The sequence below is a fragment of the Egretta garzetta genome, unplaced genomic scaffold, assembly GCF_000687185.1.
Source record: "Egretta garzetta isolate BGI_Z169 unplaced genomic scaffold, ASM68718v1 scaffold143, whole genome shotgun sequence".
NCBI classification, from domain to species: domain Eukaryota; kingdom Metazoa; phylum Chordata; class Aves; order Pelecaniformes; family Ardeidae; genus Egretta; species Egretta garzetta.
In genome coordinates this window covers 2,702,805-2,719,997 of record NW_009259310.1, presented here as the reverse complement: position 1 = coordinate 2,719,997, position 17,193 = coordinate 2,702,805, and the positions used below count along the sequence as shown (strand labels likewise).

Sequence of the window (17,193 nt, the reverse complement as noted above, 5' to 3'; positions counted from 1 at the left end):
TTAAACCCTCTGGGGCAACCCAAAAGCAGCAGAACAACAAAAACCTTTGCCGTAGGAAAATCCTGGGTGATGCATGGCAGGGACTGGAGACCCTGATTGGAGACTGTTGTGCTGCAATGAACCTAAGCAAAAAAATTTTTTTCACATTTCAGCTCCCGATTTCCAGGTTTCTGATAAAAATACCATCATTCTCTCTGCCCCTCTCCAAAAATCATCATTGTCTCCGCTTGCAGTCCCTTTATTCCTGTACTGGGAGAGAGCTCAGGGATGTCCACACACAAGGCTACACCAGGTCAATTCTATCACCACAGACCCACATGTGAATGCACTGACTTTATGGCAAGCTTATAATTAATATATTTACTATATTATTTACTATTATACAGACTTCCCAATGACTTTGACATGCACAGGGTAGATTGTCAGTGCGGGCCAGCTGCCAGGCACTGCCCATGCAGGGGGACCAACCCTCCATAGCAGCCCCCTTCTACACCTGCACCTCCATGAGTGCAGACACCACCATGCAAATTTACTCCTGCTCATAGCTGGAGCTAAAAAAACACACTCTGAGCTTCAGGGCTCAGGGTCAAATTCCCTCCTGCTGCTGCTGCGGGTGGCAGGCACCTCTGGAAGAGAGTAGCTGTACAGCAGCCTTCACCAGAACTCCTCTGCCAACGCCCGAAGGCAGCCAAAATGCCTCTGTAGCTCTTTTTCTGTTGCCTTTGAAGCATTAAATGAAACCTTAAGGGCAGTGTGTAAAGTCACAAACCATCCTACCACATACCAGCACCAACCTGAGTAACAAACCCCGAATAAAGTCTAGGCTGGTCCTGCCAGCAGAACTCCAGCTTGAGTTCCCTGGCTGTGCAAAGACGCTGCTTTGGGCTCTCAAGCTGTTAGAAACCCATTTAGACTTAAGAGTTACTCCACTTTTTCACCAGTAGAGCAACAAAACAACTCTCTTTGCCCCTGAACAAGGAGCCATTCTGCTGCTTCCATGAGTTTCTTCTTTCAGCTGCTTTTGGCAGGAGCAGCAGCCCTGAGGTGATTGCCCCGGATCTCCAAGGAAGAAATTCTGCCACCACTTTGCTCAGCACATTCCCCATCAATATGAAAAACAAGCAATTAATGGGCTAACATCTAATCCTTTGGAAATGTTTCCAGAGTGGGGTTCAATAAAGAAGGGATCTAATCAGACAGGTACAGCCAAAGCTGAAACAGCACAGACCATTAGCTCATTACCATGTTTTTAATCAAAATGTATAGTACACCTCAAGTTTACTCACTTTAATCTAATCAATGGCAGAGCCTGACTTATTTGGGGCAATTAAGGCATAATCTTCTCTTAGATAAGTGCTTTTGCATTGAGGAAAACTCTCAGCTGCCTTTGAGAGATGAACTCTATTTATCCTTCATCGGCTTTTTCACAATTCACTCCTCCCTACTTCTGTTAATTAGCGACGCTATTTATGGTTGATTTATTTCTACCTGTCCCTATGCTTAGGATTAGGTGAACACAGAAATTACTAAGAACAAACCCAAAAATACTAAAAGCGTGTCTAGTGAGCACATGGAGCCCTGCCTTACCCAGCACATTTTCTCTAGGCACTAACTCCCACTGAGCTCTTCATCAGAGACAGACAGACCTTGCACAAGAAAGTACAAGGGCAGAAACTCCAAATTGGCTGAGAAATCCTGGGGTGCATTAAGAGGAGTGTGGCCAGCAGGGCGAGGGAAGTTCTCCTCCCCTATACTCTGCCCTGGTGAGACCCTACCTGGAGTGCTGTGTCCAGTTCTGGGCTCCCGAGTTCAAGAAGGATGAGGAACTCCTAGAGAGAGTCCAGAGGAGGGCTACAGAGATGATGAGGGGATTGGGGCAGTTCTCCTGCAAGGAAAGGCTGAGGGAGCTGGGCTTGTTTAGCCTGAAGAAGAGAAGACTGAGAGAGGATCTCATCAACACGTACAAATATCTTAAGGGTGGATGTCATGAGGATGGAGCCAGACTCTTCTCAGTGTCTGGATGGTGCCAGACTCTTCAGGATAGAGGTCAGTCCACTTCACTGCTGTAATAACAACCCACCTTGTTCAAATCCCCTGTTACTCCTCAGATCCATCCGTGACTCCTGGGTCCCAAGTGGGCATCAGATGAAAAATATCTGAAAATCCTTTGAGTCCCACGACACTAAAATTGAGGCTGTTTTGAAACAAAGATAATCCTTCTGCTCCCAAAAGGGAAATCACTTACATCCCGCCCCACAGCCACTTGCTGTTCAGAGGAGCAGAACACAGAGCTGTTTGCTACCAGGATCAAAATCAAATCCAGAGCATTGCACATCCTACAAACAAAAAGCAAACCTGGCCTGAGACCACACACAATCAGCCCTACCGCAGGCTCTGAAAGCCCTGGCAGTGCCAGCTATGGATAAGGGGCGAGACACCAGGCCTGGCATTAGCTCTTATGCCCTTGGACCAAGAGCCCAGCCAAATCTGTAACAAGCCTGGGGTGTGAAAGATAAAGCATCCCTTTGGTGGTTGTTGCTGGGAGCAGTGCAAGAGCCTCTCCAGGGCAGGAAAACACAAAAAGCAGCAGCCACAGTGCCGCAGCAACTCATACCTGAGCAGAAGGCAAGAGGGCTTAGTTTGATTTCAGAAAATCACCCTGAAAGCATAACTTAATTTGCATTCATTTATCACTTTATGTTCTCAGAAGCCACTGTCTTACTGTCGCTGGCTTTAGCATCACACCAGCCACGATTCATTGGGAAAGGTGCGGGGGTTTTTTCCCCACTCTAAACATACCTAAAGCAGGAAAAGCTGCAGCAGTCCTGCCTGCCCCGAGCCCTCACATCAGGCAGTGGTGCCCACCCATGCCAGGCAGCAGCACAGCTCTGGGGGAGAGAAACCACAGAAACCACTCTTCTCCAGACTGAGCCAGTGCTCTGCAGAGATGATACTGCAGATCCTGCTCCCACACAGCCCCAGAACTATCCTGCCTGCTCATCCCTGCACCCTGCCGGGGCTGGCCTGACACCCGGAGGTCCCAAAACAACAGCCACAGCAGGTTTGAAAATTAAACACAACACACTCGGGCAACAAGCATGATAGATGTGACTTCTGTGTCCTCAGGGGACATCCATGTACCCTAAAATGTAAGGTGAAGCACATCTACCCCATCACAGACCAGAACTGCATGCATCCTCTGTTCCAGGAAGAGAAATCCCTTTCCTGCAGTGGGCAATAAAAAGAGAGGGAACGGCAGCTCAGGAGGTACCCACACAACATCAAACAAGAGGGCAAAGCTCCCATCATTTTCTATGGGGCAGGAAATCCAGGTGGAAGCCTCACACAGAGGAGATCATTGTTTAAAAAAAGGAAAAAGCGCATACACACAAAAGGAAAAATAACTACATACACCCAGGTAATCAGCCCTTTGGATTTTGATACTTTAGGATTCAAATTTTCTGGCTTTTCTTTCCAATGACAAGAGTTAGAAAGCCCCAAAGAAGAGAGGAAGGGAGCTATAATTCTCTCGAGTACATAAACCCCAGGAGTGGGGCTTTCAGAGGAAAGCATCCAAATGCAAAAAATCAACCCAAATACCAGCAGACTCCCGGTAAAATCCTAGAAGCTGGCAGCATTTTAATTTTGCTATGATACTGCTAGCCATGTATGAACATGTTTTAACTACAGTCATTGCATGCAGTAATAACATTAATTCAGCCAAGTTTAAATAGAAGCAAATCCTTCCCTTTGTTTCTCTCCTTCTCCAGCCTTAAAGAGCTGGGGAGACTGAAAAAGCAAAACCATTGATGTTTTATGCCTTGATCCAAAGGCTTATGGCACCAATAAATCAATATGTAAATATGTTAACAGGATTTCTTGATAAAAAATTCATTCTTTCCCCAGCTAGCGTGGACTCACTCAGCTGCTTTATTCATGAGTCTGCCTGCCTGGTACTGTGAAAGCTCTTTCACAGCTAAAAATTACAGGTTGGCCAAGGGACTCTACCTATTTTTTAATCGTTTTTTGTAATCTCTCCTCTTTTATTTTTAAACAGCTATGCACTTTAATTACGAATGTAAACTCGTTCTAGGCAATTTCTCTCGGTAACAGGTAATGCACGTTCACAGTAAGGAAGGTCAGACCTCTGGTAGAAGTGCTTGGGAGAGGAGCGCCCACGCCACCAGCCACCCTGGGAACCCTACTGGGTGGTTATGGCACAGAAGCTGTCTGGAACACACACTTTGCATACGTGAGCACCTTCTGCGAGGTCCCACAGCACATTAATGGCACAATGATGAACCGAGCCTGGAAGGACCAAAGCTGTAACCAGAGGCACCCAAAAGCAGCTCATGGGCTACATGCTACCCAAACACCTTTTGTTTGGCTAGTAGGCTTCAGTTGTGACAGTGGCCCAGGGCACTGCCTTGCTGATGACCACAGCACTCAGCCTGCAGGCCACCCAGCAGTGCCATGGAGGCACCTGCACCAAGCCAAACCCATTTATCTCAATACTCTCAAAAGCAATGTCCAATAAATAGCAAACCTTACCTACCTGAATTCAATATCCATCATAAATCTGAAAGCCAAATAGCTAGTAAGACCAAGTAATTCAAATAGTAGCTACAAGGAAGATCAAGACTCCCTTTTTACAAGGAATCACACAGAGAGAGGACAAGGGGGAATGGACACAAGTTGCTCTTGGGGACATTCCGATTGGACATGAGAGGGAAATTTTTCCCCATAAGAACAGTCACCCATTGGAATAATCTCCCCAGGGGAGGGATTGACTCCGCCACATCGGACACCTTTAAGACACAGCTGGACAGGGTGCTGGGCCATCTTGTCTAGACCGTGCTCTTACCTAGAAAGGTTGGACCAGATGATCCTTGACTTCCCTTCCAACCTGGGCTTCTAGGATTCTATGAAATAGTTTCACCTAAATGTGACTCAAACTGAGATGCTATGAGGGCAGCCAATTCATCCAGCAAAACTCCAAGATATTCCACGATTCCAACCAGCACCGCAGGTGCCTCACACAGTTATCTCCAAGTTTCTTTTCTCTGAGCATGCAGCCGGGTTCTGTTTTCTGAGATGGGGGAGCGAGCACTGCCAGGTCCCCATGCAAGGTTAGCACAGAGGTTGTTGGGGTTGGGTTGTGCAGAGTCTGAGGAAGGGTTGCTCCTAGAAAAATAGGCACTGCTTTTGAGCTTGAAATTCTTGGAAAGCAAGAGTGCTTTACATGTCATTCATTGCTTGAGAAGACTCCTGTAAGTCAAGTTACTCTTAGAATAAACTCAGTGCTCTCCTGATGTGTTTTTTTTTACTGCAAAGCCAAACAGCAAGGCTTCAGGTATCTGCTATCTTTCACTGAAGAGCCAAAGCTGTCCTCAAATGTACTCCTAAAATTGTAAGGAGGGAGGAATACACACACTTATGCATACAGACAGACACACGTATTTAGATCTCTGTTCAGTCTGGATGCTCACAGATACATCTAGTATTTACATAAGGATAAGGATGCATTCAGAGCAAAATCTAGGTTTTGTTGGTCTAGGGACTAGATGCAGAATAAAATTTTCCTCCCACTCAGTGGGCCCTGTGGCCTGCAGCTCCTAACTCAGCAAGACAGAGCCTCTCACATAGACCAATTCCCAGAGCACTGAAATCATTTTATGACTTTGAACACAGGAAATTGTGGATCAATGCCCAAAATCACTGTAGATAATGACAGTCCTAAGAACAATGTGCAGGCTTCCTGATCACCTTAAACGCAGATTTGGATTCTTCCTGAAAGAATAAAGCCTATACACATCAGGCACTGATTTTCCCCTCCAAACACTGCAGGTAAAAGCTTCCCAAGAAATTATCAGCAGCAGAAAACTGTTTAAATGAATTAAGTTCTGATTCCATTGTACATAATTATAACAACAGGGTATCACATGTATGTGTTCTTCAGCAGAGGACTGAGATTGTGCAGAGTTTCAATCTATTTAGGTTAGGCCACCTTCTCATTTTGTCTTCTAAGGAGGCTACCTCCAACAGTACCAGCTTCTGTCCTGGCCAATTATTAGCAGAAAATACCCTTGTAGATACATTTACTCCTCACAGAACTAGCTGGAGCTGAGAGCTCGGTCACAAAACTTCAGAGCGTGGCAAAGCCCCCAGGTCCAACAGTCCTTGGTCAATGCAAACCCTACTTCTCAGGACAGGATTCCCAACCTATTTTATCACTGCCATTTTCCTGTTTCTGACAAAATAAAACAGAAGACAGTCATGACCATCTCAGCTCCATCTAAAGGCATTTCACAAGGATTCATTAAGATATTTTAAATAGAAAAAACCCTATGTGCTAAAGGATAAAAAAAGACCACAGGTCTTGCCAAATTATTTCAAATTTGAATGTAAACTGCCTGTGAAATTCCAAATTTTAAGTGTGAAAATATTTACTACAGCATAAATTCATTAAGTCTGCAGAAAATTAAGAGACTAGCCCACAGCTGCCCTTCTCCGTATTCCAAGAATCTTTTCAGGGAGGGAGGCACTGCCAAACAACAAAAAGTTTTGCCATGGACCACGGATGCTGATAGACATACTAACCCTAAAATAAGCAGCCACACCCAGCTTTTTTTGTTGTGTTGATTTCCAATGCTTCAAGTTACCCCAGCCCTATTTAGGAAACACCTGGTCAAAAAAATGGGAACTATCCCCTTTTTTTTCCTGGCTGCCTCCCATGCCATACGGAGCAGCTGTGCAAGTGCTGGTCTCTGCCGCTGGAAGCTTTCACCACGCCGCAGTCTGTGCCTACAGTTCCTCCCTGGCCCTGCAAGGAGCCGACCTCTGGCCAGTGAGCTTGACGGCTGGTACCAGCAGTGCTACAGCACTGCAAGCCCTGCGCAGGGTAATTGCTCCAAATTTACCCGCTTCTCTGTTCAGAAACAAATGAACAAATATTTTTAATCCAGCTAAATGACAACTGGTGCTTCCGCCATAACAGCCAGTGTAAGTTCTCCAGCTGCCTGGGCTGTACCCCAAGCTCATAGGTGGCTACAAACCCACGCAGATGAACTCTCTGACTTTTGCATGACTTTCAGTCTGGACGCCAGGCAAGGTGCCTTTGATCTCGAGTTTCTCTTGTTCCATGAGCAGTTACCCTGCTTTCCACAGTTACTGTGCAATTTTCTTTCTGCAAGGGATTCACAAAGCATTTGTTGGATTTTGGGACAAGGAACACAAGAATATTTTTTTTTCTTTGAAAGTCTCTACAGCACTGGGAACTTTATCTGTTGGAGGAAAAATAGCAGGTTGCCCAGAGAGATTGTAGATGCACCATAGAAACATTCAAGGCCAGGTTGGATGGGGGTCTGAGCAACCTGATCTGGCTGAAGATGTCCCTGCTCACTGCAGAGGATTGGAGTAGATGGCCTCTGAAGGTCCCTTCCAACCCAAACCATTCCACGATTCTATAAAAAGAAGGAAGGAGACTTGAACGTCACCAGTGGTGACTCTGAAGGTGCAAAGGAGAATGATGGCAACTTCTGCCAAAGAGCAGCTTCAACTTGTACTTTGTTGCAGCACCGTGATGTACGCCAATAGATCGGCCATGGATAGCCTCTACCCCAGCAGCCTGTTCCCTGCCTTCTCTGCTGCTGACACAACACAGAAAACAGCCCTGTTAGCACCCATCTGTGGAGTTCCCCAAGCCCAGCATCCCCGGAGCTGCCTTGCACCCAACACACCGAGCATCCCATTCATCCCACCATGAAGTCTCCCAGACACAACGCCACACCAGTACACCAGTACTGCACCTGTCACAGCAGCCTGCGCCTTTGTTCCTCTCCTGTACCCCAGGGCTCACAATCTGCAAATTAAAGAGCAAAGATTTTCTCCCAGAGCCCACACACAGCCAGCCGCCCCTGCCAGAGAGCCCAGCCGTAGGTATTTCGGGTTGCCGTAGGAACTACAAGAGCAAATAAAGTATTCACTTTGGGTTTTCTTAGGAGCGTTCTGTTATTTTCTGCCACTCCAACCACAGATGTAGCAGTCATGGCATAAGCAGGCTGGCAGACTTCTGAAAGCACGCAGCTGCCTTTTTCATCCTGTGTAGGAAAGCAATTGTTGGGCACGGACGAGAGCTGCTTGTACCCTCGATGCTATAATGTTGTCAAGCTGCAAGCGAATTCCTTCAGCTGGAGTTTTCACTTCTTGGCAAGCGCTGATGATTAAGCTGTTGTTTGGAGAGATTTTCATTTCTTTTCAGATAGCAATTTCTCTGTTGAAGGGGCTCTTTAAGTTTCTATGATATATGTCACTCTCCTGCTGTATATCTTAAATGTCTCCTATTAAACCTTGAGGTGGCCACCCCACCGTCATTTTGACTATACCTTCACTGAGATACTAAATAAAACACAGAATATTCAGCAAGGCAATTAAAACTCTTGCTCAGCTTTACCCATTTGCTCAAATGCTTTCCTGAACAGGGCAATTTTCTGAATCGGGGCTAGAATATCCCAATCCTTTCAGCCTCGGAGAGAATGTCCGTGCGGGCACAGGGTCAGACAGTCCGTGTTTCCAGACGGATGGAGACCCAGGCGTGCTCAGAGACCTGCATCACTCCCATCTTGGCATCTAAATATTTCAAAGCCATTTTAGCCTTAGGCATGCTCCACATTTTCTATTACAATATCTTTGAGTTTCTGCAAAACCTTTTGGATGAGGAGGTATGCAAAGCCTGCTGTGCAGTAACACTGCATTCCTTAAATACCTGGGAGTTCAGCCCTTTGGCAAACAAGCTCTCCAAAACCCAGGAGGAAAGCATGAATGAATGGGCATCAGCCAAGGCAGAATTTAGACTGGTATAAGATTGCTGTACTGACAGCTCGTCATGCCAGACAGGATCCATCGCTTGTATGGATTCCTCCATTTACCATGTATTTTTCTCTCCCAGGGGCCAGCAGAGCAGTCCAGCCAGGCAGGGGACACTTGCGCTGCTTGTTCAGTGACCTCCAAGGGATTTTTCAGCTGAACTACATGTTCGTTAATGAACACACCAATTTATGATACTGCTGTATTATAGATATCTGAAAAAGTCTCATTAGCACCAAATATGTTATTGCAAAGCCTGGTGTGAGGCTTCTCTCCAAGGAAACTGGAGATGAGAAATCCAGTCACCCTTCTATGCAAGAGGAAGATGCTCAGGAGAGTTTGGGCATGGAGCTCTAGGGAGGGGTTTGAGGCACAGAGAACTCTGGTTATTTTTATGCCAGTGGGATTCTGCCTGGCAGCAGGGCACAGGGGATAAGTGACTCTGTTTATACAAGAATTTTTGAAACTTGGGAAAGATGCTGAGGACTAAATGACCATCCCACACAAATGATAATGATAATCTAAAATAATTAACTCTGAACTAAAAGACTCATTTTTCTACTTAAGAATAAAGATCCCTGCCACTCAGGCAAAAGACATGTTGTAACAGCTTAATGGGATGGAGCAGGCTTAAATGCAGCAGGAAACATGGGTTAAATCCACTCTCTGTTATCAGCTGGAAAAAGGTCTACGCATCAACCCATTTGAGGCCTCAGAAGAGGTATCAATGGGACACGGGCAGCACGCAGCCATGTGCAGGCTTTCTCTGCTGGGATGGATTTCACAAACGGTGAGGCTCCAGCCATAACTTCCAACGTGGGTTCGTGCACAAATTAATAGTTTGGCTGATCTGTTCTGTACTTTTCTTGCAAGGGCTTGGTCATCCCTAAGTCAGTCCCTGCCTTCTGCAGACTTCCTGTACCAGTTCTGCAAAAGCACCAATCCACAGTCTAGGTTCTTCCCTTCTCCCCCAGCTATTCGCTATCGCACCCATCCTGCACTCAAAGCTGCTGCCAGGCTCTTGGCTGCCTGCTCCTAATCCTTCCATCACTGCCTGATTTTCCTGGAAGTGACTGGTGATACCAAAACACAAGAAATCAACATTAGTCCCACAGAAGCAGCAAGAGACCGGGAATTATCTCTCAACTTGGCTGTGAGAGCCGTCACAAGACAGCTGATTCTTATGAGCAACTTAAAGTCATCCTAACTCAATAGTGAATGCAATTTAGCACTAACGACATTAGGGGATTTTCTCTCTATGAAACTGCAGGGAGAAAGAGAGCGCAATTACATCCATGCAGCACCTTAGCATGGCACAGGAGCTCAGCTCCCATCTCCATCGGCAGCGCATCCTCCCAGGCATCTCCCTCCGCACTGGGTGCGTTTCCAAGAGCAAATGCACAATGACAAGAAAAGTTCAGCACTGGTGAACATCAGATCCCAAGGGTGATCTCTCCCCAGAACTGGGATATGGGAAATTTTACACTGAAGAGTACCTGGCTGTTAGGCAGATACTGCATGCTCTTGGCTCTGAGTTGCTCTAAAAAGCTGAGAAGTTAGAACAGGCTCTTTGCTACAGACAAGGCTGTGGTGGCACATTTCTTCACACACCTCTAAGCATTGCTTGCTTTCTCATTGCTAATTTTTTTTCACCCGTTTGCTTCCTCACTTCCCACAGTGTGCTGCATTATTAGAACTCCAACAGGGCTATGTCACAGAAGCACAGAATCACAGAACAGCAGGGGTTGGAAGGGACCTCTGGGGATCATCCAGTCCCACCCCCCTGCTCAAGCAGGCTCACCCAGAGCAGGGGGCACAGGACATCTTCCAGGCAGGGTTTGAATATCTCCACAGAAAGAGACTCCACAATCCCCCTGGGCAGCCTGTTCCAGGGCTCAGTCACCCTCAGAGTAAAGAAGTTGTTCCTCACATTCAACTGGAACCTCTTCTGCTTCAGTTTGTGCCCATTGCCCCTTGTCCTGGCGCTGGGCGCCACTGAGATGAGTCTGGCTCCGTCCTCATGACATCCACCCTTGAGATATTTGTACGTGTTGATGAGATCCCCTCTCAGTCTTCTCTTCTCCAGACTAAACAAGCCCAGCTCCCTCAGCCTTTCCTCGTAGGGGAGATGCTCCAGTCTAGCCATCATCTCTAGCCCTCCTCTGGACTCTCTGCAGAGTTCCTCATCCTTCTTGAACTTGGGAGCCCAGAGCTGGATGCAAGTACTCCAGATGTGGTCAAGATGTCCACCTCTTCGAAGACCTGGCTAAATCTTGAGGCCCTGGCCACAGCCTGTACTCCCAGATAGCATTTCAGCTCATGCAACACAACATCAGAAATCCTAAGTGAAAGCAAAGCACCCATGTTTTCATGTTGCTCTTGGGCAGCTGTTAAAGCCAAACGTGGCATCAGTCCCCTGGTCTGTTTTGTTGGTACTGCTCTCTCCCAGCCCTGGGTCGTGACACCCCACATTCAACTGGAGCAAAGCTTGCCCCTCGGACACAGCAAAGAATGCACTGCAAAAGAAAGAAACCACATCAGAAACGTGTTGTGTGCTTCAGGGCGGCAAAACGAAACCTTCCCTTGCGCTTATTCTACCTGTTAACGTAATGTAAGGAAAGCACTTCAGCCAATTTTCCCCCCTTTTCCTGTCTGCTTGTGCTTTTGCTGGCTAAACAGGTTTTTTCCTCAATACATTAATTCAGAACAACGAGACCTGATACGCACACACATGCACAAAGAGCAATCATAGGAGACTGAACCCATCATAGACCCCCTCCGCCACTAATGCCACAGGCTGCCAGCCCCAGGATGCACAAGCATCACTGCAAACAAAACCTCATTTATTCTCATCCATCTCGGTATCTAGCAGTTATAGATTTGTGCTTAGCAGATTGGCTTCAGGTCACTTCTAACAGACAGCAGACAACAGCACGTTAGGTGTGTGAGAAGGGAAGAGCAATTTTAAAGCCACCTTGACAGAGTCCCACAGGCTTTGCTATTACATTTACTGCTATGCCAAAGTAGGCGTGACAGTCACACATTAGGAAAGCCAAGTGCATAACCTCACAGGAAACCCCAACCACGAGCAAAGGGCCAGGAAAAAGCCACTTAAGTCACCTTTAAGCCTTAACTGGCAGGTTTAAGAGGTGCTTGAAAGTGTGGGGGCTCTTGAGCCCAGGAGGAATCTCACAAGCAGGCAGCAAGCCAGGAGGAATCAAAGTCTCTGAGATGCAGCGATGCTGCTTTATATCATTTATTTCCCTTCTGCTTTCTGTTGCACATTCACCTGCACCCTTCCTCCACCTTTCTGGAGGGTTTTGCCCAGGAAACCATCTCATGGTGAAGGCAGACAGTGCTAGTCACATCCAAACCCCTCCTGAGGAACATCACCTTTGATTCCTCAACTCACAGTTGTGACTGATGAAGACCGAGTGTCAATGGTTCAATCCCTACAAATAAATGTCCCAGAAAGGCATATGAGCTCTCCAAACAACTGGGTCATATAGATTCTCTTCTGCTCCTACAAGCCCCAGCACATCCACTATCCCACGAACAAAATCATCTCTGTGTTGGACTGGAAATGGAACAATAATTATATCCCAACCTTCCATTTCTGTATCTTTATAGGAATCAACAAATTCAAAGACACAAAGGGGAATGAAAAATACCAAGTGAATCATAAGCTATTCTAAATTCAGTGAGGGTAAAGTTCTAGTTGGGAACCAATTTAGGGTAGACTTACATTTTATTTGAACTGTTCATTCCTACTTACAAACATATTAGGTTAGGCCCAGTCCACAGTCTTGAAATACCCACCGGACACTAATATTTGTCAGTAGAAAATAGAAGAAACATTAAAATCTCTTGCCATTAAGATCAAAAGAGAGCGAGTGTACGCTTTGACATTTCTCCTTTCCTACAATGAGTCCCTGTTTTGCAAAGCAAATTCCACCATGTAGCTTTGAACTCCTGTAGAGAAAAGATAAAAGGTGAAAACCCAGCTCTTTGAAAGTCAACATCAAGACTTCTGCCAACTTCAGATGAATCGGGCTTGACCCATGATTTTCCATGGGAGAACTGGGACCACAAACCACACTCCTCAGCTCCTTAGAAGCTCATTACACACCTCCACTGCGGAGGCACGACTACACCTCATGGAGGGGTACAGACCAGCAAGCTCAAACAGTACTGGCTGTGTAACGACCACAGCAAGGAGCCCAAAAACCTTCCTAATCCACTGAGTATGCAATGGAAAGCATTGCGCTGCAAGCTGACCACAGCTACAGTGGTAGGTCTACCCTGGCTATCTCATTGAAGGCTACCAGTGTGTCCTCCTCTGGTTACAGGCTTTGTAATGAATGTTCCTACTCAGCATAGTAAAAGAACTGTTTTAATTGCGGAATTCACAGGCAGGCACAAGAGTTTTCAGGGACTAAACTGGTTCCAGTTGCAGGAAAAGACGACAGGTTTGCTGCTCCAGGGCATGTTGTACTTGAGCAGCATTGCTGCCCACAGTGAGCTGGTGCTCTAGGTAGGTTTTTCCCTAATTTCACGGTCCAGAAGATGTTCTGCCCGTACTTCAGGGATCTCTGATCTGTCTGCAACAGATTAGACTGAAAAACTGTTCACAGCACCGGACTGTGACACCGAGTCCTCCCATGCTGAGGAAAACAGGTTTGTTGCTCTATTTTAATGCATTCCCAGATCACGTTGAAGCCTTGAATTAGCAGGAAGTGAGTGCACTCCATTTGCTGGAGAAAAGGTTCTTCCCTGTCCTCAGGGCAACTTTCCTAATCTCCTCTTGCACCTTGAATCTTTTTGAGTAGAAAGAGGCCACAGCTGACAAATCTGCAGCTCACAGAAGTGCTTGTTTAGAGCAATTGCTCTGATGCTACTGTGCTGCTGATTCAGGAAAGGAGTTTTCCCCAGCTTATTCCGAAAGCATTTCACCCAGTTGATGATTCAGTCTTTTTGCTTCAAGCATAAATCACCTTCCAGATAAAGTCTTGCTAGAAAGCTTTCACTGGCCCTAATTAAAATGGAACTCTGTGAAAGTATAAACAGTGGATCAGCAAGAAAAAAATTGGGCTGAGATTTGTGAACTTGCATTCTCCCTGCCCTCCTAATTCCTCAATTTATCACAGGTAGTTCACTTACTGCAAAGCCTAGCCTTTGATGCTATTTTTCTTCTAAATCTGTAGGAAGGCTGCATCTGGACCACATATAAAGTCATCTCAATCCTTTAGAAATGACTGGATAACCCTTCACAACAAACCTCTTGCCTTGGAAAGGCCCAAGCCAAACCATCAAACTCAAGCCCAAGCCTCCTCTTTCCTGAACATCACTTTACACCAAACTCTTCAGCTTGCTTGATGCCACCACAGACCAACTTTTCAGTCTGAAAACTGCTTTCAGGGCAGAGCAAACTCTCTCCCTTGGTTAAATTAATGCTGAACTGGGAAAAGCACGTCTCACCCTGCGACCAACCCCAGCCATCACTGCTGCAAACTAAAAAACCTAACTCTTCTGAACACCCAGCAACAAATGCAGTAGCAGGAAAAGAGGAGCGATAACAAAGCCCTATTGATGCAGGGCAATCAATCAATCACCATCTTCCAGAAGGAAATGAATGGCCCATTAAGGAAGCAGTCCATAACCTCAACTTCCCCGTAACAGGTCTCAGTCCTAGACTGCCTGGCATCAAAGGGATTTCAGCCCTAAGAACGGATCCCGTGTGGGGATGCTGCTTTAACAGCAAGAAGGGAGAGGGTTCGCACAATCAAGGCAATAAACCTACTCCAACCAAACCCAACACATGGCAGAGGGCGTGCAAAGGGAGGGGTGAAGGAACAGCAGCCTTCCCCGCTTTCTAGTTAGTTAGTGGGAGAAAAAGCACTGGCCTTTTTTCTCACGGTTTACATAGACGACATCTTGCCTCTTGTGGTCCCGCAGCCTTTTGCAAACCTTAATTAAGGAAAACATTGAAAGTAGGTTCACAGCTCAGCTCTGCATCAGGGGAATGCTGGTTTCCTTGAGGACACCAGAGGCTGGGGCTGGCAGGGAAACTAGCTCCACCACTGCAAAATTTTCCTGGCCAAAACCACTCTCTTCAGCAGTGAAGAACCCAAACGGTGAATCAAAGCTCCCTGAACACCTAATAGCCTCTAACACTCACCCATTGCCTGAGCCTGAACATGCTGGCTTGTTTCCTGTCCTCCACAAACCAAGGAGAAGGACCCTGACACATGTTCGCTTACCCCACTGCTCAAGTTCTGGATGCAAGTGGCAGCATCTTCCAGCTTCTTCCCATATCAACCCAATATGGGTCCAGCAGGGACCCAGCTGATTCAGGCAGCATTAACATGCAGTTGCTGAACTGACTGGTGCTGGCTGGATGGACTGGTTTCATTGTTATTAAACTCCACACAGTCTGACGACTGTATCCACAAACACCCACCATGCTGGGTTTTCAGTCACTGCCGCAGCGCAATTTCAACTTTTGTTTTGTTTTTAAATCTGATGAACTCAAAGTAGGCACAGAACAAACCATGACAAAAGCCAAGCAGCCAGAAAACAGCAGATGACTGAAGCTGTGAAAAAGTTAAGGGCTGCACAGAGTGGATCTTCTCCACCCACGTTTTTTCTCAGCTGTTAACCTGGAAAAGAACAGCCAGCTCCTCAGCGAGCAGAGCAGCCCAGGGAGGGGATGATACAGCACGCAGGGCAGGGCCAAGGGAGAGGGGGCAGAGATGGCTGCTGGCACTAATTACATGAACACCGTCTGCCAAGTGGTCCTGTGGCACAACACACACCGCTCACCCTCCACCCAACAAGCAGACCTTCCAGAGACATGAACCCACCAAGTGTTAAAACCTAAGCTGGAGTCTCAGACAAGGCTCGACATTGTACAACGAATACACAACTGCATCTCATCCCGGCGTTTGTTTCCAATTAGATTAATGGGTAGATAGAATGATACTGTAACAGTTTTCAAAGCAACCCCCAGAATCAATAGCCCAATAGTAAGCTCTGGTTTTTGCATGTGGTACAAAAGGCGGTTTGGGAGAAGATGATCTAATATGCCACGCATTGATTAATCAATTCCAGCCAGGATGCTAATGGGCTTTTCTTACAACGGTTGGCACTAGGAGGAAAGAGCAGGATTGCTGAATGAGAACGAGAGAAATTGGTGGTGTGATGAAGTTTCAGGGTGAGGGGAGGGTGTGCAGGGCGGAAAATGGGCCCTTCTAGAGGTCTCTCTACGTGCACAGAGATGGGAAGAAAAGGAGGGATTGAGCAATGAATGGAGAAGGTAATAAATCAGACATATTGGCTTCGAATTGTACCTTGCAATTTACTGTGGTTGATATTAATAACACTTTCCTGTTGCTACAGAAACCCTCACCGGAAGGTCTGCATGGGTCTAGACTCTATAATGAAGTAGACCAAACACTTTGTAGTCATAGCAGCCAGTGAAACAGTCTGGAGGCATTATTAATGTCTACTTTAGTTATTTTTCCACATTGGCACTTGTGTGGGGGCGCAGTGTGGGGTAATTCAGATCATCTATGGATGGCTGTCAGATTGGCCTTCCTTCTACAGTCAACGGAAAGCAGCAGCCAGTGTGGCCATGCGTTGCCAACCATCACCACTTGCTCTCTCCTTCCTGCCCTGTACTTGATAAAGTCCTTGACTACCATGGAACATGGAAGTACAAAGCAGCTGGACCATCCTCCAGACCCGAACCACAGGACTTTGCACCCACTGCAGAAACACGCAAAGGTCTAAGGAAATGACAAACCTGGGAGAACACGTCTGCAACAGATACACAGGTCAGGTCCCTCGCAGCTCCCGAAGAGCAGCTGTCAGACTTTGCAAGGAAATGTGATACAGACGCTGTAAAGCAGCCGCAGGGCTCTGTTCCCAGCCTGCTAGCAAGGGTTGGGCGCTTGTCTCTTAAGACAGGGTGCCTCAAAAGGGTAGGTATAACTTACAGACACAAACAAGAGCATTACACTGCCTGAAAGACATCGGAGTCGTTCCGTTCTTGCTAATTGGGTGAGATTGCCCTACTCTGTGTAAAACTGGAAATAGTAAAACTGACCAAGACATTTTGCCATTGAGTGGCTGTGGCAGGCACGGTCCCAGCTGGCAGGAGGCACAGCCAGCAAAGACCCCAGCAAGGAAATTCAGCCCAGTGTATCTTCCCTACAGCCAACAGAGTCATGCCAGGTGTGACGGTGACTGACAGGGCTTTGTAAAATTATACTGTACTTGCCAAAACTAGTACTGGATCTCAGTGCTAACATCCAGCTGACGCTGTTC

The 17,193-nt window shown here is 46.7% G+C and overlaps 1 protein-coding gene across 1 annotated transcript in view; it reads right to left on the bottom strand.

Annotated features, from left to right (window-relative positions):
- Nucleotides 1–17,193, bottom strand: part of CACNA1B (calcium voltage-gated channel subunit alpha1 B) — a 304,713-nt gene that overhangs the window by 173,598 nt on the left and 113,922 nt on the right. The gene's annotated exons all lie outside the window — the stretch shown is intronic.